Below are 26,009 nucleotides of genomic sequence, written 5' to 3' on the forward strand. Positions count from 1 at the left end.
TATTTCGTATTGTTCTAAGATGTTTAACTGTGGACTTTTTGGTGTGATGTGTAGAATTTCCATATCTGTTTCTATATTATTGTAGTCATGATTATTGTTGATAATATGTTCTGCGTAATTTGATGTGATGTATGGTTTGGTTATATCTTTAATGTGTTCTTTATATCTTGTTTGAAAGGTTCTTCCTGTCTGTCCTATGTAAAAATGTGGGCAACTATTGCATTTTAGTTTCTAAACCCCAGTTGAATTATATTTATTTGAATGTTTGATGTGATTATTTAGATATTTCTGTGTTGTGTTATTTGTTTTGTATGCTATCTAGTATTTTAGTTTTCTGAATGAAATTGCAATTTTGTAAGTATTGGTTGTGATATGTTAATGTTATTTATTTATTCTCACGTGGTGTTTGTGTTGGTTTGTTCTGTTTTTGTTTTGACTTTTTTATTAGTGTGTCTATCATGTTAGAGTTATACCCATTGTCTTGTGCTATATATTTTATTGTATTTATTTCTTCAGTATTGTTGTCATTGTTCATTGGTATGTTAATTAATCTGTGTGTCTTTGTACGGAAAACTGCATGTTTATGTTGTATGGGATGGTTAGACGAATTGTGTATGTGTGTTGCAGTTGTGGTGGGCTTCCTGTATATTTTGAATTCATGTCTATTATTTGTTTTGGTTATGGTGATGTCTAAGAAATTTATAGCTTGGTTATGTTCTGTTTCTATTGTATACATTAATTTGGGATGTATTTTGTTGAGTTGTTGATGTAGGTTTTCTATTTGTCTTTTGTTTCCATTATATAGGGCTATTATGTTACCTACATATCGATGCCAGTACATTATTCTCTCTGCGTGTTTGTTGTTGTCAGTGTTTAGTATGTGTGTTTGTTCTATATTATGAATAAAGATTTCAGATAATATACTTGATATAGGTGAACCCATTGGTAATCCTTCAGTTTGTGTATAATATTTATTGTTATGTGTGAAATAATTTTGTTTTGTATTAATCTTTTTTTTAATGTTTCTTCCCTTTAGATCCCAAAGCAACCAAAGAGCTAGTGGCATACTAGTTGGCATCAAAAGAGGAATACGGTAACTTTAACCTTCAACATTATTAAACAAATGACTGAGGAAGACAAATCTGAAGTAACGAATATATTATGCAAATCTGGCTTTCAGGTAGAAGCTCCCTGTTGTAGAAGTGTCATTTGCAGAATTTGATAACAAATGAGTTCCATCAATTCATACCCTTCCAATTATTGCATTTATACTGGTAACGATAGAGTTATAAATTCTTAACAGTGAGTAGTTTCAATACTAATGTAGTAAAGTCACAAGAAGTATTTCCTTGATGTGCAATATTTCACGAGAATAAAATAAAATTCTCATAGTAACAGCTAAAATGCCTTGTCCATACTAGTTAAGTATTTAAAATGGAACACGATTATGTACAGAAAAAGCACTGTTTAATAATGTAATTGAAAAAAAAAATTAAAGAAACATTTGATATTATCAAAACTTCTGCATTTGTGTCTGACTTTATATTTCCTTATAATATGATTGCATAATTACTCTAGTCCAGTAAATCAGTCAGCTCTGTTACACCATTCTGTTCCTATGGGTACACAGTTGAAAAAGAAATCCACCAATGTCAGCACAAGCCAAGATGATGCACAAAAAACCATCTTGATTGTACTGCTATGTTCACCCATTTTGATTTGTTTGTGTGTCATACTCTTGCTTTATGTTTTAGTCTAAGCATTAATTTTTACTCTGTCAGATCTGTTAGTGTTGTGTTTTCCACAAATAACAAGATATAAAGTCAAGATCAAGAGGACATAATAGTACACGTGTGCAGTAGTTAAGTTGCTATTTTGGAGATTTTTAAGCCAAAAAAAAAACTTTAGGTTCGCACATGCTTATTTGCTTTGTCATGTCTGTTACCTGTCAGATCTGTTACTCCATGTCATGTCTGTTACATCATTCAAAACAGAGCCTCAATTTTTTTCTAATTATCTATCATTAAAGAAATTAAAGCTCAAATATCTTCGCCTTAAGGGCAATCTACTAAGATAATTGTTACTGAAAGAATGGTTCGGAGACTTGAAAGCATATAAATGTCCTACTAATCGGTTGCTAGCCGAGGAGTAGTAAGTTCAGTGGTGGGGTTGCCACCTTATAGCCTTTGGACCGGCTTTGGGACTCCGTTCCAGACTCCCAAGACAAATTCTCCACTATATACCACATGTAAGACGATCTTTGGGACGCCCCCTGAAAAGATGGACAGAGACCATAACAGGCCACTAGGCCTAATACCTGCAATGACGATGATGATGACGATGATTATGATGTTGATGATGATGATGATGATGATGATGATGATGATGATGGTTTCTGTTAATTACTGAACAAGTTATTATTTTATATTAGGTAAAAGATTTGATATTAAGATATTTAATATACTAATTGTTCATTTTTGATCTGAAGTTAGTTCTGTTACTATTCTAAGAACTATGCACTGTTTGAAGAATATCTGATATAAAAACAAAGGAATTCTATTTCTATAAAGATCCACTGTCTTGTCCCATAACACTCCTGACATTTCGTCGTGCCATCAAAGATTCATCGATGCTTGTAGAGAATGCTGTAAAGCAAGGTCAGTGTACAGTGGCTGATTTCTATGGCAGAGACATTGCACTATATTAATACATGCAGAATATGCACTAAATAATACTTTAATTTTGACTTTCTCAATCGTCCATTTGTTATACAAATTTCGCAAATGACCCAGAAATGTATTGTAGTTCTTGAAAACAAAGAACTGTAATTGTTCAGCTGCAACATTGGCTTCCATTATTGCAAACATATCAATGTCTTTATCTATTAGAATTTTATGTATTTTAGTTTTCTTGGCTTGATTAAGGCCCCCAGCATTCCACTGTAAGACCTTCAGCTGAGGTAGAATTATATTGTGTTTTGTCTTCTTATGTGATTCTAAAATATTCCCCGTCCGGAGATCCGAATGAGGGGACTTTTTTACCTCCGAAATATTTTACTTCGGATTGTATTTGTCATTGGAGCATGTTGGATGGTCGTTTTTTTTCTATGTTCATTAAACATAGTTCAGGGGGTACCACGAGAAGGCGACCATCATCACCCCCAGAACACCAATATAGCGCGACATATTATTTTGGCAGAAGGCTAGCCTTGTTTCATACTGAGATGTAGTGAATTGATATCTCCTCTCTTGTCCCCTTCAAGCTTCCGAGTCAAGGTCGTAGCCATGCCTTTTTAGAGGTTTAGAGACTTCTGCCACAAATCTCGCACCAAACTCTGCATCCTGGAATGACTGTCAACAGTGAAGGATGTGAGTGAAAACCAAGTCTTACGATACATCATTATTGCAAACGTATAGACCTATTGTTACTAGGTATAATAACTCAATTTTTTTGGATCTGCTAAGAATCAAAATCTATTAATTTGAGAAAAAAAAATTCCGGCACCTGGAATCGAACCCGGAACCTCTCAGCTGTGCGCGCTGAATGCTCTTTCCATCTGACCCACACCGGGACATGATCCATGGTGACGGCCGAACTTCTCTCATTGTATTATCAATAGCCTACTACCTGCAATTAAGACATTCAAGCCATGTATGCAGGAGCGCATATTTAAATGGCTTCATGGTCATTTTCAACAACAGTTCATGAGTTACTGTTAACATTGATATATACATATATATTTTTATATGAGGTCTCGCCATCCTCATTGAATAATCAATGGCTATAAGTAGCCATCAGAGGTCTGCATTGACGTTTTCGCTCGAGCGCTAAGTAGTTCATAGCATAATCGATAGGTAGCGCACATGCATGATGGGTAAAATTGTCATGAGCGATAAATCCTCGAACGGTATAAGCCGAGCGTTAGACATTCGTTCTTGTTACAGTGATGAACTGTGTAGTAACATCAAAGATGTTTATCATTTCAAAACTTTGCAGTGTTTAACTAACCTCTTCATAGTACAATTACAAAACTTGCATTAAAATGTAATATAAATATTGTAGGTAAATGTTCTTTTTTTTTTTTTTTTCCACGCAGGAATGATTCTGTTTTTGCCATATCTGATAGATGTTATTGGATGTAAATGTAATTATTATAAACGGAGAACACAATCACGATAATGCAAGAACTGTATCAAGTTTTCTAGTAATAATAATAATAATAATAATAATAATAATAATAATAATAATAATCTCTAATAATTAGTGTATCAATCTTTGCGTCTGTAACAGTTGTGCAGCTTGATTATTCGTTTTATTATATTTTCTGTGACGTTATCTCTGTACTAATATTGTTATTAATCTACTGCTATATCAATAATATTTTGTAAAACGTTTCTACATTGTCGCAGTATATAGGCGGAACACTATGTATGGACCTATCAAATTATATATGTGGTAAATCAAATATTGAATAATTATAAATTAGCAATAATAACTGTATATCGAAGTTTTTCATACTATTTTATTGATAACTTCATGTTCCTGTTTTGGTACGTTCCACTGACTGTTCCAGTAAACATTTGTCATAAACGCAGAAAATAAAGCCTTATTTTTACCGTGTGAGCAAAACATATGTGTATCTTATTTGTCGCCTTCCATACAAGATAAGACATGTTTGTGAGGTGACCTTGTACTGTGCTTCTATTTATTACGAGCGTATCACGACCGATCTTACCTCACTCAAGGGTGCGACACTCAACCGAGTTCAAGCGAGTGATTTAACTCCAATGCAGCATTCTGATAGCTATACTGTAAATATCTATTAATTTGAGAAAAATTCGTTCCAGCACCTGGAATCGATTCATTGATTATTCAATGAGGATGGCGAGACCTCATATAAGAATATATATGTACCGGTAGGCTATATGAGCCTCAAAAGCCTCTTAAGAGCTTAGTCACTGACAGATATTCCCCTCAGAATTTGTCATTTGAGCTCAGCACGTGGAACGGCCAGGCGCTACATGCCCAGCAGAGTAGGCGAACTGTCTGGTCTTGCCTAGGCTCTCTGCCCTGATCATGGAACCTGTATGTAGTTTCGAAACATTAGAAATGTTAGCTCCAGGACATAGTGCAATATCCAAATCACATTCACCGTGAAAACCTAAAAAACACATATAATTTAAGGTTATATAGAAGGTCTAACTCCAAACTTGTTAGCAGAATTTTTGTAATGTGACATTGTTTATGCATTGCCAAGTAGAGACAAATGATACTTTGGAGAAATTGCATTAATGCAATCTAAAGCATAAATGAATTCAGAACTGTGTTTTGTACATGTCGAAATGGAAATTAAATAAAACTTGGTTTAATGTAACATAGTAGCAGCAGCAGTATCTATTGCCCAGACACTTGGAAGTTCTCCATTCACCTTCTAACTTTGCAGTATAATTTAGAGTCCGAATCCAAAAAATCTGATGCCAAAGCTGGACATTTTCGTAAATGTTCTTGATTCATCAAAGAGTCTTCTAGATTACACAGGATGCATTTTGGTGAACAAAAAATTTCAATTTTAAACAGGGTGCTGCAAACAGTCATGACCAGTTAGCATCCGAAATTTTGCTACTGAATCATGTCGAAAAGAATCAGATACCTTATATATTCTTTTTCAGTAAGTAATACTGACCAAGATTTATTATTGCTGTTTTCTTAAAATTTCTTCAGAATTTTGATTTGAAATTTAATTTTAATGTAACATAACATGACTTAAAATACAGATTAGCCCAAAAAAAGTATACACTGTTTGTTTATAAATAACTTAAGAACAAATTCAGATAAAATTCTCATTTTCGGGGAAATTGTAGCTTAATGGATAGGTCGAAGAGGTGCTGTCGAGTACGCAGCACAGTCCCCAGACCTAACACCAATTTCTACATATGGGGGACCCTAAAGGATGTTGTTTATTGGGAAACGCCAGCTACACTGGATGTGCTACGAGAACAAATCAAAATTTAACGTCATGTGCAGCTATGACACTGGACACATTACGGAACTTAGTTCGTGGAGCAGTTCAGCGGCATCAGTAGTGTTTGGATGCTGTTGGTGGTCACTTTGAACAATTTCATGAAAAACGAGAATTTTTTCTCAATTTGTTTCACTGTTTTAGGACCCCATCTTCTTTCATTCAGAGCAGAACTAAGTACAGATCTAATACTTTTCTTCTTAGGCATAATTGACAACTTATCCAACTAAATATAACAACTATAAATAAACAGAACACTACAACTATACTTATTTCACTATTTTTAGGTCTATGTAAATGTTTCTGTGTAAATGGAACACTCAGCAAACGAATATAAACCCACAACACAAAACTAAACACTCAACTAACGATTATAAATGCACAAAACAAACCAAACAAAGCTGCAGGCCGAGTTTGATAACCAGTCTACTATTGTAATATGAAGTTACGACATGTGTACCGTACAAAGTTTCATCCGCTTTGATAAAAAAAAATAATGTAAAATTGAATATTGTCTAAATGTAAAATTTTTATTGCCAGCTATATACATTTGTTTTGTAGGTGATCGATTCATATAGAGGGCCTTGTACGAGAAACATTTGAAGCTATATACATTTGCTTTGTAGATGATCGATTCATATAGAGGGCCATGTACAAGAAACATTTGAAGAATGTTATTATTGTCGGTATTGTCACCATGACTATTTATAAATATAAGTGTCAATGGTATTGCATTAACAGCTGTACTGATTTATTAATTCCAACAAAATCGCGACAGAGGTATGAAGAGGAATATAAGAAGTTTTAAGAGTGTGTAAAAAAAAAGTAGAGAATATTTCTGAAAAGTTTATGCTTGAATATTGTTAAATGAAAAGTGAAAAGAAGAAATCAAGTTCTCTGTGGATTCATTATTCTATGCTGCGGTGTACGGTATCACTGAAGAAAAACGTGGACATCAATCAGTAAGTAGACACAATAATTGTTAGCTTTTTAAAGCAAAAAAGTGAATTGTGAAAATGTTACCATTAATGTGTATAACAAATAAAAAACTTACAAGGACAAGGATCCTGCTGATCCAAAGTTGCACTCGGGCATGGGTTCAATTCCAGCTTGTGCTCATTACTGGTAGTTTTTCCGAGGTTTTCTCTAACCATAAGACGAATGCGAATGTCAGGTAATCTATGACGAACCCTCAGCCTCATCTTCCCAAATACCATCACGCTATTACCAATACAATCAATGCCAAATATCCTAGTAGTTAATACAGGGTCGTTAAATAACCAACTAAAAAAATTGCAGAGAGCAATCAGAGTAGTATAATGAAGCATTAATGGTTGAAGTGTTGATCAAAACTTTTTAGTGGTTGTGGTAGCAGTATGTGTAAGAAAAGTAAATAGTTGGTGTACTATGGTTGATGTTTAAGAAAGTGCGAAGTTAATACAGTGCTAATAGTACCTCCATCCATGCCAACAACTCTGCTACAGAAAAGAATAATAAAGTTATGCCTTAATAAACTCTTGATAACCCTTCAGAACTGTTGTATTCAGGATTTAAAGTATTTGACTTCCATCAAATTTATAACAATGTATTATTGAATTTCGTACATAAAAACCGAAATATATTTAATTTATATTCACATAAATCAGTGATGTCAATTGATGCCCATAGGAGCAAGCGCGTGCTTTAGAGCTCAGGAGAGCCTGTTCATGGGTGGTCAGCACTGATTCAATAGATAAAGGGAAGAGAACTTATTAAAACTGTATCCATGTTAAATTTTAGATTTGTCTGGAAGTATAATTGCATTATAAGAATGTAAGTTTTAATTTTAATGTTCATATTTCACAAGTTTGATTTTTTTGTTCAAAAGAAATATTTTCTCAACTTTCTTTATAGACAAGTGAAATTTTCAGATACAGGCCTATTTATTTAGTAGCCTTACAGAATGTTTTCGTTAATTTAATATACCGTAAATGCATATTACTGAAGATAGTGTATTGAAAGTTTTGAAAATATTCGCATGGAAATGAATGACTAACAAAGCAACTACTGTTACATCATAAGCAAAAGATACATCCCCATGTGTTGTAAAAATGTCAGCTCTATAGCTTCAGCACATTTCGAGAAAATAATTTAATATTCTGATGATAGGAAGTTGCTCACCAATATCACCTTAAAAGCATAATGTGATAAGAGTTTTGTTATGGAATATTAGTTACACTTAAAACATATACAGCACCTAGGTAACTTTGCTTTGTACTGTAATATTTTCTTGATTAGTTGATTGATTATTTTTATAGGGCTAAAGGTATCATCAATATCAATTACAACTTGTCATGTCATACTCAATCTCTTTTTTTGGGATATTTAGTACAGTATAGTTGTACTACTATGGAATTTATGTGAATATTCCTTCTTAACTCTTAATTATGTTATTAACATTTAAAAACAACTGCAATATTAAGAAATTGGTATTAGTACTTTTGTTTTACAGACAATATAGATAATATCAAACAGAAAGAAGCCATATAAAAATAACGACATAAAATGTCACGTTCCGTTTGAAGTTTGTGCACCACTGTTTTCTTAATCCTACAGGCTGCTTACTCATATACACAACCCTTCCTCTTTCCATACTTAGCGCTTGATGCCCGCGCACGACGTCAGGGTCAGAAAAATGCGCTTGCTTTGACATCACTGACATAAATATAAAACCAAAAGATCAGAAAACATATATTATGCTTAACAGAACCTAAATGTATCATAACTGTAGCATATAATCACAGTAGCAATTTCGGTGCAAGGCTTTATAACATGGTAACTTAATAGCTAAATTCCCAAATATACACTATCTACAAAAAAGTAATTGGGCACTATTTTTGCCCCTTTAGAACCTCGTGGTACCACCTCTTGTTGCTATAACAGCAGCCACCCTTTCAGGCATGTTTTCCACTAGTTTGTGTGGGATATCCACTGGAATGCGTCGCCATTCCTCTTGCAATATGGCACTCAGTTGGACAATGGAAGTTGGCCGAATTTCCCGAAACCTCAATCGCCGGTCCAATTCGTCTTAAAGGTGCTCAATGTGATTGAGATCAGGACTCTGTGCAGGCCAGTTCAACTGGTCACCTTATTGTCTGCATACCACTGCACAGTAGAAACATGACTTCTAGCAATTACTTTTTGGTAGATAGTGTACAATTTACTAATGCTCCTTATTTTAAAAAATCAATTAAAAATTCCTGTCTAGAGAGAAAATTTAAAGTTCAATTATTCTGATATGTTTTTCTCCTTCTTTTTTCTTTTTCTTTTTTCTTTTTCTTTTTTTACTTTTTACTCTGTTATTTAATAAAATATCTTAACATTATGTGGAATGCCCTCTGAGCACGAGTACGTAACTTACTCTTTCTGGGGATGCTAGAATGTTTTTATATAAAAAAGCAATATGTATCTTTGTTCTACGAGGGCTATTCATAAAGTAGCCATTTATTTTTTACAAACCTGTGAATGACGTTACAGAATTGGGTTACAATACGTTTGAAATTGTACACTCAAATTTATTTTTCCACACATTTTCCAGTCACATTGAGACACTTGTCGTAGCATTTGACGAGCTTTGAAATTCCACAATCGTAGAATTCGGCCAACCTACGACGCTGATTCTCAACTCTTCGTCATTGTCAAAGCACTTCGAGCCAAGCCACGTCTTCATGTGCATGAAGAGATGGTAATCGCTAGGTACCAAATGTGGGCTATAGGGAGGGCGATCCAATACTTCCCAGTTGAACTTTCGGAGTTTGGTCACAGTATGACGCGCTGTATACGGCCGGGTGTTGTCATACAGGAAAATCACCCCAGAGCTCAACATTTGTTGTGACGTTTGTTTTAAATTGCCCTTTTCAAGTTTGTTAGTGTGTTACAGTAACGCTCAGCATTAATTGTGGCATTCCTCTCCAAGAACTCCACTAGCAAAATTCCTTTTCTGTCCCAGAAGACAGTTGCCACAAGTTTCCTCGTGGAAAGTGTTTGACGACACTTTGTGGAATTTTTCAGGGAGTGAGTATGGCCCCACTACATTGATTGAAGCTTTGTTTCTGCATTCACATACCGCACCCAAGTCTCATCTCCTTTCATAATCTGATCGAGAAAAGCATCACCTTCTCTTTCGTAATGCTCAAGAAAGGACAGTGCTGCTCCCATCGGCTGAGCCTTTTGTTCCTCAGAAAGGAGTTTAGGAACCCATCTGGCAGAAAGTTTCCAGTAGCCCAAATCTTCGGTAATCACTTTGTACACAAGAGTACGACTAATCTGTGGAAAATCCTCACTAAGCTCTGACATGGTAAACCTGCGGTTTACTCTAACCTTTTTGTCAACCAAACAAATCAGATCTGCATTCACGATACTCGGTCGAGGTTCTCTCTTCATCATGGACATTGGTTCGCCCATTTTTGAACATACGGCACCATCCAATTTTTAACAGTCTCCCGACTTCCGCATTTCTCTTCTCTTCAAACTTTTTCCTACCTTATTTTTGCATAATGTAAAAATTAATTGAAACATTTAATTTTTACGTGGTTGAAGTTGATTTATATGATGGATTCTCTTGTTCCAGAGATGCCCTGGAATGTGCAGCTAAGCTTATACAAAGAGTGTTTTCTGTTATGAACATTAAGTAATCAGATATATACATACATTCGTATATATGGTCTCGCATCCACATTGAATAATCAAGACTACTATTTTTTGTTAGTAGTCAACATGTAGATACCTATTAATTTTGAGAAAAATTCGTTCCAGCACCGGGAATCGAACCCAGGACGTCTCAACTCTGCGTGCTGAGCGCTCTTTCCAACTGAGCTATGCTGGGACACGATGCACGGTGCCAGCCGAACTCTCCTCATTATATCATCAATGGCCTACTACCTGCAATTTAGACATATACCGGTAAGTCATATATGCAGGAGCACATATTTAACTGACTTTATGGCCAATTTTAACAAGCTTGTTAACATTGATATATACCTATACTCACATATGATGTCTCGCAATCCTCAGATGTTCGAAAAAGGAGCGCGACACTTTAATCAAATCAGAACTGAAAATCACAGTCAACTTCAATTACTCATGTAGGAAATTTTTACAATTTGTTTGAAACTATTACACTAGATAAAATATCTCAAAATACTTTAATTTAAGCCTAACTGCCAAAATGTACAATAAAATTGTTTTTAGTGCCACTAACTGAATTTAATAATTTTTCAATTTATTATGTGAAATATTGTAGACCACTTAGTCTCCCATATTTTCTTCAAAAATAGTTGGCAACCCTAGCACCAACACTATTTCTACCCAAGTCTGAAATCAGAGTGAAAAGTCCATGTGCTTGTGTAATACTCATACATGTTTTCCATCTATTAGGAATATTCACAGTTTGCTGTATCTTCAAATGATTCTTTGGACATTCTGTAATATTCTGTGAATTTGTCTGGATGCTGTTCTAACTCCACCAATAAAACACTACAAGCACCATGATTTTCAACGTTTTGAACCAATGAATCCGAAACCTATGCCTTTATCTTCGCATTCTTATTATTGACAATAGCAGAAGATCTCCATCTGATGACTCCACACTGAATGACTCATTAGATCAAATAACATGGCGTTATGTGTCTCGCTCCATGTGCCATGCATCATGTTTCTTGCATCATCCGGTGTGTTAACATGCAGGGTCGAATCTAGCTACTTGACGCCTCTAGGCAGAGAAAAATATTTCTGCCCCTTATTTCGCCCTATATGCGTCATTTGGATCAAATGAAATAATTGATTCTGCGTCATTATTACTGTTTCTAATATCAGAAACGCCTGACTAAAATGAACCACACGCTGCACTATTTTCGGTAACTGCTGTTCACCACATTATTACACTCTGATGTACCTGGACTCGAACTGGAACAAGCTGGCTATGTTTGTTTTTTAAATAACACATATTTTTGCACTTTTTCTCACCATTTCCTCTCTTTTTATTGCCTTGTCTTTCTCGAGTTTCCGGTATTGTTGTTTAGTCAACTGTCCGAAGACAGGTCTGGAACCCACAAGTGACACCATCAAGGCATCACTCATAAGGCAACTAGGCCAGGAGATAATGGGGTAGGGTGACCAGTTCCTTTCCCCCTCCATTGCATACAACGCTAACTAGCTACATATTACACTAATGAGATTTTAGATGCAGTTCATCCTCTGACACATATCGTCAAATGAGATGTACTGTCTGGTAATAGATTTACATATCAGCCAGAACCTCAATAAGAGGTGTTTCTAGTATTGAGAACCACTGAGATTTTTCCGACTTTCACTCATTATAATGAATATTAAAATATAAATCACCTAGGTACAAAACAACTGCACCCTTTACCGTTTGAAATTAAACTGAACTACCAAGCGTCCGGCTGATACAATGACTGGCGGTATTTTCTTTGAATTTAAGTCTGAATGGGGATTGCTGAGTGTTGATACTGGCTACTCTTATGACAGAGTTAGCGGCGTTCTCATCAGTTCATCACAAAGCTTGTGATTGCGAGCAACGAGATTTGCCTTCCTAACATATCATAATATAATACCATAAGTTCTTTAATGTTATTATGTGACACTCTCACAGTGAGAGGGCATAACACTTTTTCTGTGCGTTTTCTGACCATTAGTTAATGGAGAAAATGGTGTTAAAAGATAGAGAGAAAGACTCTGCGCTACACTACTACATTTCCAGAAAACTTTAATTTTTCTCTCTGAGTAAAGAACACGTCTGCTTGTCATGTGGTTCTGAAAATGGGTATATTTCCTGCTTTTGTTGTGTTTATTTAATTTGTGGGATAACGTAATAGTGTATTTGTGTATTACGCTGTGCTAAGTAGGCCTCCTTGAACTTATATTTTTGTAGTGAGTTATAGCGAGGCAATTACCACTTTGGCATCTGCCGAGTGTACAGGTAATGTGTCAGAAGTCTACAGGTAGGTGTTCTTATTTTCTACCAATATATAAAAGGTTAAGTAACACCATAAAACACTATTTTTAAAAATGAAGAGAGCCTGAAAATTCATATCCACATCTTGCCAATTGGACGTACTTGATGCTAGAAAAATTTGAGCTTTAATTGAGTGTAATCAGTGCAGTGCTTGACAAGGTCAGGAGAATTGAAGGAACTCTCTTAATATGGTAACAGGCATTGTGATGGATGAACATTACAGTACAATGTTGAGAACAATGTATATGGTAAACTGTAGAAAGAACTGTTTATAATAGCATTTGGACTTTGCTCTGTGTTGTGGATGAACATTGCTACGTCTTTTAGCTAAAAATTTCCCGAAGATCTGGCATTCATCCTCTTCATGTTGCCTTGCTGCAGATGCCATCAGAATTTCAAATATGCCATATTGAGCCTCTATTCCTCGATTCTTCGCTTTTTAGACATGAAGGGTGGATATAAGGCGTATTGTCTTTATTATTGTTGTTCTTTCTGTTTCTTTTTTAGAAGCAATGGAAACCAGGAAAGTTCGAGGGGTCCACTCTGTATTATTCTATCTGTGGCATTTGAAGAGTCAACTTAAAAAAAAAAAAAACTTTTATTCATTTGGAACAACTGGATAATGCATACCATACAGCAGTGCCAAATATGCTCGCCATTGGGGCTCATGACAGGAAGAACTTGGCTCTGAGATCAAACTGCGCATGCACAGACTTCTCTTGTAGTGTCACCGTGATCCTTATCTGGATTTATTTTCGCGTGTACATTCCTAATCAAATGAAGTTCCCTTTGTACTCCAGTTACACATCTTGTATATACGAAGATTAGGTTTGGTTAGTTTAGGTTTTTATTAACCCATTAACGCCCAAATTATTTTTATTAAAAAAAAACGAAAATAATATATCTATTTCATAAATTTCATCCACAAGATGCCAAGAATATGTTTTGTTTATTCTGCCGTGCACCAAGTAGCTGAAAATCACCCGGTCTATAAATAGACCGCTGGGCACTTATGATATCTGTGTATTCATTTGCAATAAAGTAAATATATTTTTTTGTGTATTTAATGTAGTATAACCAGAAACATTTACACCAATATAAATAAATTTATTTATGACATTTTAGTATTTAATGCAACAATACAATGCTGCAGCAATAATGAAACATTTATTTTCGGAATGTCTGTCTTTACCGAGTGTGGTAAGGCTCAAAGCATTTTTGACAGAGGGTTTAATCACACTTCTTGCGGAATGTTACTGGTCTGCATTTACACCATTCCATCTGGCAGTGTTTCTGAGAGGGTCGTTTTGCCATGAAATGACCTCTACTATCTATCCTCATACCAAATTTCACTCATCGAGGTGATGGAATAGGGCACTCCATTCTCTTGCAGTTCGAAAACATCTAGAGATATTGAATTCAAGTAGGTCCAGGGAGTCTCGTCCATGTATTTCTCTGTAGACAATCCAACCATTTACTATAGCCATATCCAGCATTCTGACAAAGAGATCTCAGTACCACTTTTTTCCATGAATTGAAGTGGCATATTTCCCTGCTAACCAATCATGATGGTCCACTCCACCCATGTACTTACCGTATTTCTTGAGATTTTTCCGGAGTTTTCTCTCAACCCAATATAAGCAAATGCTGGGTAACTTTCGGTGCTGGACCCCGGACTCATTTCACTGGCATTATTATCTTCATCTCAAACAGACGCTAAATAACCTAAGATGTTGATAAAGTGTCATAAAATAACCTACTAAAAAAATATGACCTGTTGTTGCTGCACACTTATATTCTGTCTTATATTTCTGTCCCACCTGCTTGCAGAAGCCCCTACATCAAAGTTTGATCCTACAGGTACACATCTGTTGTCATCCCACTTCACGAACAGAATTTCACTATTAGTGTCAAATGTATAATCGCAGGACTCTCGTACTGCATTCTGTAGTAATTTCGTATCCTGAAGAGTAAAGGCATCCATTCTGTTTTCTCTCACAGTTTCTGTAATCCGGAAACCAAGATCCTGAAGGTGGAGCAAAAGGTCTCTACTTATAAAAAAAATTATCAAATTATGTGTCGTGAGCATGAGGATGTACAATGCAATCGAGCACATTCAGCACAACTCTGCTGCCTAAGACAAAGTCGTGCCTATTATTGACGTCATTTCAGCTGTGTCCTTACCAGAGATTTTTTACACAGGGAATAGAAAACCTCAATGTGATGTTGGCCACAGAAGAAATTAGTCAAAAGTGATACCATCTGACATAATATTACGAAAGAAAACGAAGCAATATGTCGTAAAAAAGTAAATCCTTGGTGCTACAGCCCATGAAGGGCTAAGATCGACCAGCCGGCTACTGACCTCACGTCCACGTGCCGAAGCAGAGGTGGACGATCATCCAATCAGAATAGAAGTATCGTGTGGTTAGCACGATGATCCTCCCAGCCGTTGTAGCTAGTTTGTCAAACCAGATTTTTGCTACCTATCGTAGCTCCCTAAGTGCATCACGATGCTGGGTGGGCACTGGTCCCATACACTGGCCGAAATTTCATGACAAAATTTCTTTCCCCATGAGGACTCGAACCACGTTCATTCCGTAACGCGAGTCCTAGACAGGATGCCTTAGACCATGATGCCACAGCACAGGACAGCAATATATCGTACCATCACAATATTGAATTTTTTTCTGTTTACTGTTATAATATGTTGGTGAAAATAGGATGCATGGTTTTCTTTATTGGTCGAGAAATATTATTGCATATTTTATAGACCTCTGTACTTCGAAGAAAGAAGGAATATATCCATTGTTCAAAAATGTATACACTGCAGACGTACACCATATCACATTTATTTCCAATTTAGGGCATACAATAATATGTTCTGGGGATCGAATAGGTGCTAATCATCTTTCAGATGCTAATCTACTTGCAATAGCACAGTCCTACTGCCGACAGTCACTTGCTGATATCAACCGTTGTGGTACAGAATGCAATGACACACCTTTCTCCACTGTTATTTTCACGTGATATCATAAGTGCCCAGCGGTCTATTTATAGACCGCAGCCGTTTCAGTTCATATTGCTCCAATCATTTTACATAAATTTGTGTTTTTCTTTTGTGATGCAATAGTAATAACCTTGACACTACTAAATCACAAATCAATAACAATATCGACACATTATAATACGGAAAATTAATTATATTCCTTACACAGTGCGACATTATTTTATACCTAAATAATTCGAACTAAGATACCTTAATGAATTCTTATTTTTGAAGGAGGATAAAATGTTGGCAAGTTTAGTTAACATCTTACATGATATATTTATGATGATCATTAATATTGAATCAGTGGGGCGCCAATAAAAAAATCTAATGTAGTCGAGTGTGCAAGGGTCAATAAATAGACCATTGGGCGTTAATGGATTAATCAAGTCCGCGCATGCGTAGTTTGATCTCAAAGTAAGTTCTTTCTGTCGTGAGCTGCATGTGTCATTAGTGACCAGACCATACTAAGCCATGTGAAACAAAAGAGAATCGAAATGTTGCTAGTAAAATTGGTGATGATATTCTTTAACACTAAATCCCTGCACTTTTAAGTGCAAGATCTATGGAGTATAATGACGACTTTTTTAATACACTAAAAGAAGATATCATAACACTTTAACACGGCGAAATTAATGAGAAATATGATGTGGTCCAGGGAATATCGTTCAAATCAACAGTGTGTGTAACTGACATTAATACATTATCTCCTCGTCAAACCCCAGCCAACCTTATCACTGGCAAAGTGTGTAATTAACACTAATGTACTTATCTCCTTATCTAAACTTGTTGCTACAGTCAATTTTATATCATGGAGTGCAGTTTGGTGGTTCCTTTGAACACCCCCTTACAGATTTATGACTTTCTACACAAACACCTCTGACCAGTCCATCGCCCCAACATTGCAAAGTTGCCACAATCTTGGCGACCTTCGAAATGAGAGGATTAGTGGCCGTCATCCTCATCTGGACACCACGTGTTTTGAAAAAAAAAGCAACGTAATATCACGAGCTCACCGCTCAATGAATACTACAGAATACACTCTCAATTATACTTTCATGTTAACTGATGGGATTCTTGGAATTCAGAAAATCTTTGGCAACTCTGCCTCCACGTGGATTTGACAGGATCCTGTCAATTCTTCTGAATGAGGGTTGTGATTGGTTACTAACAGGCAAAGACAAGATTTTCATCACAGTAAGAACACATTTATTTATGACAACCAATTAGTAGGGGGCAGTAGAAGGTCTGTCGGCAAAGTCCTTTCTATGAAACTGCACTCCATGGACTATAATAGTGAAGCTCTCTCTCAGTAATGTTGAGAATGAGGGAATGAATGAGAAAAAAATAAATTTCTCCTCGTAATGACGTCATGCCCTTATGTTGGCAACATTGTATACTTGATTATCATTGCAATGCCACGTTGAAAGCTGCGGTACCTAATTCTCCAGTTTAGTGATTTATTTTTTTCTGTGGTGCTTTAAAATTATTCAGTCAGTTATTTGAGAAACTACACATGTTCCTTTCTGCTAGTTTTGAGAAAAGTGTATAAAACTGTCAGCTATATATGATTTGCAGTATTCTTGACATTCTTAAGAAGCTTACCTTGTAATATGAAGGCGCAATGGGGCCCGAAATGTCCAGTGCATGTGTGATTTCTCAAATGAAATATTAGTAGCAAAAAAATCTGTATATTTTGCTTTAAGTACAATACAGTGTTGTTAAATTACATTTATATGTCATAATTGAATTATATATTTAAAATTTTCCTTTACAATGCAAAAATGAAAGGCAAAATTGTATACTTTTTGTAGCTACAAACATTCATATATTAAAGCTCTTCAGGTGCTGTAAAATATTTTGATTTCATGCTCATTGGGAAAATACTTTGTAACTTTTTTACATCATTTCCAACACAACATATTTTACATTAGCATATGAATAATTTTGCAACCAGCATACATGTGCTTACTTTTGTCATTATCCCAGTGAATGTACGCATGTTACTTTAATTTACTGTATATTATGTTATCTCAAAACCCGAAATCCATCAAAACCAGTTTCAAATAGGCCTTTAAAGACTAGTTTAAGCAAACAAAGGCATAAACAAAAAGCGTATATGCAAAGCGAGTTTTCGTAAGGTCTACCCCAGCTCTGGGCACAACAGGGAATTGAAACGGAACTCTGAAACCCCCACCCATGTCTTTTTCGCTTACACTGCCTTATAAACAAACACACAAAAGGCTCTATGCATCGTGATGGATTGCAGGTAACCAGCGAGAGCTGAAATTTTGTAAAAACTGTGATGCCTGCCTTATACAATCTGTCACTCAGTAATGCTTACCTTCCTGTCTAATCGTCTCAGCCAGGGAAGGTGGAGTGGGGAGTTAAGGGGAAATCGGCAGTGACTCGAATGAGTTACTAGTGCCCAGGCCTGGTCTAGCCTAAACAAACCAAACCGAACCTGTCACTGATTCTAGATCTTACGAAAACTCGCTTTTTATCTATGTACATTTGTTTAAGCAGGTCTGCCAAGTTAGCTCTGTGGCAGCACGTCTGCCTCCAGACTAGCCGGTGGGTTCGATTCCCAGTGGGATCAGAGATTTTCATGTAAAATTTGTGGTGGTGCAGAACTTCTAACCACTAAATTGTGCACCAATATGCCTGGGTTAAATCCCAAATCTCTCTGCAGTGGATATGAAGAGACGGCATATGTCACTGTTGATAGTGATTAGACCATTGGATGAGGACGTTAAGCCTGGTGGCCCCCTTGTTGCTATTCGACAGGAGTAGGCTATGTGCCGGCACCATATTTCCCCTTCTCCCTTCCTCTTCATTATCATCCTCACCCATTCCCTACACTACACTTACACGAACACTTACACATACACTCACCCTAGTACACGACATAATTCTTCACATGATACACATCATGTACAGCGTGGTCTGCCGAAGTGGTGTACAATTCAAAATGGATCATAGTCCTGCCATCTATCCGATATATGCGGAATCTGAATCACGCAAGTGCACAGTGGGCCAGACTGAATAAAAAATGGGACAAAATTGAAAAAATGAACTTTTTTTTACAATACTTTTGACAGTGTATATTCATAGTAGGGATCCTGGTGAGCACTAAACTCATTCGTCTGGCTGTATGATCTAACAGACTCTGTAACTTCACTTCTGCACTTATTTCTGTCAGAGTAATATCACATGGATAGCAATGCAGCTTTGCTTCTCGAACTTCATTGTACGCTGGATATAAATCTACATTTCTACATTTTCTTGTAGTCTCAATAAAGTGTACTGGTACTTAGATAATTTCGTACCCATTATCAGGGCTAAAACGTCATCACCACTATATTTTGCAACATTTTTTGCAGGAACCACTATGCTCGTTATATGCAGTTGGAATTTTTGCCACACGGGTTGGTGTACTTACAGCATTTTCCATTAGTTTAGCTGCTTCTCTTTACCAGAAGCCTTCATACTTATCCGAGTAGCAAGAACAAGCGCAGCAGGATCAGCAGCTTCTCTGAGATGTTCAGTTTTCCTCCTCTTGGTCTTCTTAGATGATTCAGAGAACAATTTTCTTGGATGAGCAGAATGACTATACAACTATGAACATCCAGCCACATGTTCAACATGAAATTTATTACAGGGGGCAGGTTAAATTCTTGATCCAGTGAACTGCCAATTTTTCTTCCTATTTATTTTTCATTCTATAGCAATACTGCTATCTTTTATTCTAATTACTGCAGAATGAACTATTTTTTTTCTTTAGTTCTGAAGAAACATCTTGTTGACAATTTTCACGTTATCCTAATTATGAAATAACAAACTCATGAACAGCTGTCTTATCATTATTATTTGCAGCAAGGCTTCCATGATTTTACAGTGTAAAAAACAGCAGTGGAATAGTAATTAATACGAGAGGGATCCAGGAAATAACGACCGTTTTGTTGTAATAATTAAAAAAATATATATTTATTTGAAAAAACAAAGTCTGTTACATAACTGAAGCTTCCTTTACTTCTCTACATAATCACCACCTACATTTAAACATTTGTCGTATCTGTTCACTAGCTTTAGAATTCCTGTGTTATACTCCTCTGCCACCAGTTCATTAAGCCAGGTGTTCACTGTCTTCTTCAACTCTTCATCACTTCCAAAACGCGTACCACCCAGAAAGTCTTTCAGCTTAGTGAAAAGGTGAAAATCGCTAGGAGCAAGGTCTGGACTATAGGGCAGATGATCAAAGATTTCCCAACCGAATTGATCCAGCAATTCTCGAGTTGAAGCAGCAGTGTGCGGGCGGGCGTTGTCGTGAAGAAGCACAACTCCTCTCGAAAGCATTCCTCGCCTCTTGTTTTGGATGGCTCGCAGTAGTTTTCGTAAAGTCTCACAATAACGATTTGCATTCATCGTAGTGCCTTTTGGCATGAAATCCAGCAAAAGAACACCTTTGCGATCCCAAAAGACAGTAGCCATGACTTTTTGTGTTGAGAGAGTCTGTTTGAATTTTTTCGGTTTCTTGGGTGATGAGGGATGATGCCATTGACGTGATTGGCGCTTGGTCTCTGGGGTGTTGTCAGACACCCAGGTCTCATCACCAGTCACAATTTGATCAAGAAAGGCGTCTCCATCTGTGTGATATCGCATCAAGAATGTCAATGCTGAGGCCATTCTCTGAGTTTTGTGTTGGTCACTCAGTTGCTGTGGAACCCATCGTGCACAGATTTTGTGGTAGCCAAGATGTTGTGACACAATTTCACCAAGCAAAGAACGAGAAATGTCAGGAAAGGCAATATGCAATTCGTCGAGTGATGTGCGCCTGTCTTGCAAGATTCTGTCGTTCACTTTAGTCTTCAGATCTTCTGTGATGAGTGATGGGCGTCCGGGTCGAGTTTCATCGTGGACATTTGTTCGCCCATTGTTGAACATTTCGCACCATTTTCTCACATTTCTTTCACTCATTACAGTATCACCATACACTTCTTTCAATTGCCGGTAAATTTCTGCAGGTTTCAAATGTCGGGCATGCAAAAATCGAATCACACTCCTCACCTCACAGTCGGCGGGATTATCAATCGCGTCGTTCATTTTGAAGTAACACAAAATGCACAATGGCGACTTGTTGCAACCAGTACTCACAACATTATGAGAACACATGTTAAGGAAGCCAGTTGACCTTCAAACAAGGAAGGGGAGTCAGCTGCGCGGCGGGTATGCGCGAACGGTCGTTATTTCCTGGATCCCCCTCGTAATACTGTACGTAGGTATCTGAATTTTCGCATATTAATCAGAAAAGTGCAAGTAGCTGCAGCTGAATACGACTTTTCTGCAATCTATAGGATCTGTTTAAACCATCGACACAAAAGTTTTCGTAACATCGAGTGACACGCACTTTATAACCCTCTTTAAATATTGAAAACTAAAATATATTAGCTTAAATTGCATTCCTCCAAGTTATCACAAATATTTACACTCTATATAAACCAATTCAAAATTACATGTATTCCTAATAAAACCTACCCTTTGTTCTAACATTCTCAGCCATTGTTATTTCCTTATTCACGAATATGACCACGTAACACACACCACTGTCTGAAGCGCACGGCCTAGGACTGACTGGTGCGCTATCGCCTTGGTTACAATGGGAGATATTAATAATTTTGAGTTGTTATTTATCACTCGACAATTCCGAGTTCTAACTCGCATGTGTATTAATAAACATACTTATCTCTCAATCAGTCTGGCACTGACCTTTGATCCTTGAGTTACAACTCTCGATGACGCAACAGACGAGAGACAAGTCACTATTCCATATTAATGAACGTTACTACTCACTCATATAATTGACTTTATACTATCAACTTTCTGAGTTAACTGAATAGGTGACTCAAAGCGGTTGAGTGAAGTTAAAAAATCGTAATGACGAGGTATATTATTGTTGTATAACGCAGAAGAAAAGGTATAAACATCGTAGACAAGCTTGTAAACATAGTTACAAACATTTGTACAAATTTAAGAAGGAGAACGTACAGTGACTAGCGCGGAATTTCTTGCAAGATTCAAATGGCAGAAGAGGAAGAGCTCTCGATAATGAAATGAAAATGAGCATTTTCTTACTATTTGTGGGCGATCCAGGTTGTCAAATGGGCGTTCAAGAGGATATGGATATTTCCCATGGTACCATGTCACTTTTCATTTCATTGTATTCCATAGATCTTGTGTTAGCATTAAAGCTTCAAGATACGAAACAAGAGTTAAACAATTTTTTTGTGAGATGAAGTGAGGCCGAGGATTCGCTATAGTTTATTTGGCATTTGCCTTACGTTTGGGGAAACCTCGGAAAAAAAAAAACTCAACCAGGTAATCAGTCCAAGGAAAAATCTAACCCAAGCCCGAGTGCAGTTCCTGATCAGCAGCTAGCGAGTTTGCCGACTAACGTAAGTTACCCTGGAGTAGGTTATTTTACGATGCTGTATCAACATCTCAGGTTATTTAGCATCTGAATGAGATGAGATGTGATAATGCCAGTGAAATGAGTCCGGGGTCCAGCATCGAATGTTACCCAGCTTTTGCTCAAATTTGGGTTGAGGGAAAACCTCGGAAAAAACCTCAACTAGGTAACTTACCCTGACCAAGATTCGAACCCGGGCCACCTGGTTTCGCGGCCAGACGCACTAGCCATTACTCCACAGGTGTGAACTCAGTGAAAGAGTGTAGACCTACTCACAATGTACAAATTTTGGAATATCTTTTTACATGATGTCCTTCTATGTACCCTAGTCATTATCCTTATAGCTTTCTTTTATAAAACAAATTCTAACTGCTGGGAAGTTGCAGATTCTTTGAAATTAAAAGCATTTATTTGCTTTCAATTTCCAACAACTGTCCAAGAGTTACAGAATGCAAAAAGGAAGTATTCATTTCCTGACGTCATTGAAGCTGTGAATTATACCAATATTTTTATTTAAAAAAATCAACATGCCGATGAGTATTTTAGCAAAACAAAAAGGTATTGCGAGCTTTAATGTACGAGCTACCTGCAATGTCAAGGAAGAATTCACAAGCGTGGATAATTATTTCTATATTAGGTCTATATGGAGAAATTCGGATGTTTCTAGAGTAATGATTGGCAATAATGCCAATGCACTTCTTCTAGGTGATATGGGCTATGGAATTATGTGGTTCCAAGGCAAAACATGATATTTAAATTTTTGTTGAAAATGAGATTTTGTGATAATGTGTGCATCCTGCTGGTATCTTTATTGTGGCAAAAGATAACATGTATATCTCTATTATTTTTTTGTCTAATCCATTGTTATGAAACACAATTCCTACGATTTTATAAGGTTATTCAAATTATATCTGTACATGCTCGCTCTTGAAAAGTGAAAGAAATGACATAGAGGCCTAACACATTTTGCCTTGGAGCCACAGAATTGCTCCTTGGCTTATTACTTTACCATCACTCCACAGCAAAGAGCCTACAATAAATATATACCGGTAACGAAAGAACGTGCGATTATAGAGGTGTTTCGGCCAAGTGAAGCAACAATTTCCAATTTTCCGTAGCAAAATAAGAGTTACAATGGAAATTGTCTTTGATCATATTGTGCTGCCTTATATCGCACGATGTAACTAAACACCTATTTGAAGATTATGAAGTTTCATTACTGTAGGATGAAGTGAAGGAAGATAGAGTAGACTTACCGAACAGGTTGTATCACTCAGATGAGTCATTAGACATGAAATACTAAAAATATACAGCGTATACATATAGGTAAGTTTATCATCACATTATATTGTTACACATTCATAAGATTTTTTTTTTTTTTTTTTTTTGTGAAGAGGAAAAGACTTCCTATTTCTCATTTCCGGTAACTGATTTAGTGAATAATATGTGGTGTTGTTTCAAAATATTAACAAATGAAGTTTGAAACTGCACACTTTCCTCCTCTATGATAGAAACAAAAGTATATTTACAAATCGAATGTGAGGAAGACTTCCCTCTGCAAGGAGCTCTAGTCTAAACATTGATAACTTGCACAGCTATGTCTAGGCGATAAAATGCGAGTAACAACTCAGAGTCACGAGTGAGATATGTCCAGGAGGGGAAAATATTTATTAATATGAAATTCAGACTAATCACTCACTCGACCCTTTACCACTCACTGAGTTGTCCGATACATCTCACTCACTCTCAAGCAGTTTTATTAATATCTGCCATTAGCTCTCTTTCAAGGCTGTAGCCACAGCTGTTAAAACATGTTGAATAGGAGATAGGAAGAAATTCAGAGTCGGTTTCCAAATGAGATGGGACTTCTTGTGGACAAACCTAAACCAGGAGAGAGTGGAACCTCAAACAACGGAATACTCCTAGAAGATTCTTCTCAAATCCCGAATTAACATATTCATCACCGGGATAGATAAAGACTTAATTATACGTTTTGCAGTTGTTCTTCGAGTAATTTCTAACGGAAGATATATTAAAATTGATTCTTTGGATCAATATACGCTAGAAAATGCAAAATTGTTCATTCAGAAGTATCCCTAGTTTAACCTCCCAGCTAGCATACACAAAATTCTCATCCATGAGTCTCAGATTATTAACTCAGCTCTGCTTCCAATTTCACAGTTATCTGAGGAGGTTCAGGAGGCTCATAATAAAGATATCAAAATATATCGAGAGCCCCACACAAGGAAAAGTACTCGTAAAAATACAATGACAGATTTAGTCAACAACCTTCTCATATCTTCCGATCTTCTCATTTCAAATATCAAGAAAGTCACATAAAAAATACAAAACTTCCTTGTGGAAGGAAGGATTACAACTATTGAAAGACTCTAGTGAGGAAGAAGAAGAAAGTGCCATTCATGAAGAAAATGTCAGTAATGAAAATGTAATGATGAGGAATCAGATATTGAATAAAAAACTATTATGTTGTGAAAGTGCTTTTAACTTAAAGAAAAAGTGAAAACTATTGAATAACTATTGATTTTATGCATCCAAGAAAACAATAGAGACATAAAATAATTTTGTCCCATTTTGGGTCGATTCTGGCCCACTGTGAAGTGAAGTGAGTAGGCATTAGATACACGCACACATTTAAGCTAGTTTTTACTAGATGAAACTGGTTTTGACGGATTTCGGGTTTTAACGGTATTACCGGTAACATATAAATTTTCAAATTAACATACACATACAGCCTACACAGCATAGATTTACCTTTAATAAATATGGTTTCTTTGCAGGTAGATGAATGAAAGTTATTTAGAATCATATATTCATTTCCTGCTGCCTCTAACTTTTTGCTTTCATTGCCAGACTCTTTCAACCTTCCCTTCTTAATGACTGGTTCAGGAATTTGAAACAATATATTATACGCAAGTACCTAGTTATACTCGCTAAGCTATAACACCAAATACAGCAGACCAGCTGTTGCAATATGTTGAAGGAGGGCAATGCACATGAAAATCATTGCTACTTGACACATTTGTAAGGAAACTGGCGTGGTTAACTGGGTTGTGACGTCATTGAAGCCATTTGATGCTCATACATCACTTCTACTTGAGATACGCTACTAGTTAGACGTGTGCAAGTGGTTCTATATTTTTGTGTAATAGTTTGTAGTCGAGAAGTGTCTAGATTCAGTGACAGTGTTTCAGTGTTTTTATTAAGCCTTTTTTTTCACGCTTTCATATTATTTATTCTTTGTTCGATAATCTAGAGCCCCTTCGGGAGTCTCTTACTACTCATACATGGAAAACATTCCGGAAATCATGGAGGAAGCTCTGCCCATTACATCATTTCCGATTGAGCAACAATCACTAACCAGTACCAAGCCCCTTTCATCACTTAGATCTAACGAAAACCAGGATAGGTCTGATATAATGAAACCTCAGTTATCTTATCA

The 26,009-nt window shown here is 36.4% G+C and overlaps 1 protein-coding gene across 11 annotated transcripts in view; it reads left to right on the forward strand.

Annotated features, from left to right (window-relative positions):
* LOC138705813 (uncharacterized) overlaps positions 1–26,009 on the forward strand; it is a 219,674-nt gene that overhangs the window by 57,596 nt on the left and 136,069 nt on the right. For 8 of the 11 annotated variants that reach the window (XR_011333807.1, XR_011333811.1, XR_011333808.1 and 5 more), the window contains 2 exons: positions 1,037–1,093; positions 10,814–10,960. The exons of 1 other annotated variant lie outside the window; for it this stretch is intronic. The gene's annotated coding sequence lies outside the window, so the exon portion shown is untranslated. Of the gene's footprint in view, positions 1–1,036; positions 3,369–10,813; positions 10,961–13,541; positions 17,942–26,009 lie in introns of those variants that run through there. 2 more of the 11 variants (XR_011333815.1, XR_011333814.1) reach the window with 2 other exon arrangements.

The sequence above is a fragment of the Periplaneta americana genome, chromosome 9, assembly GCF_040183065.1.
Source record: "Periplaneta americana isolate PAMFEO1 chromosome 9, P.americana_PAMFEO1_priV1, whole genome shotgun sequence".
NCBI classification, from domain to species: Eukaryota; Metazoa; Arthropoda; class Insecta; order Blattodea; family Blattidae; genus Periplaneta; species Periplaneta americana.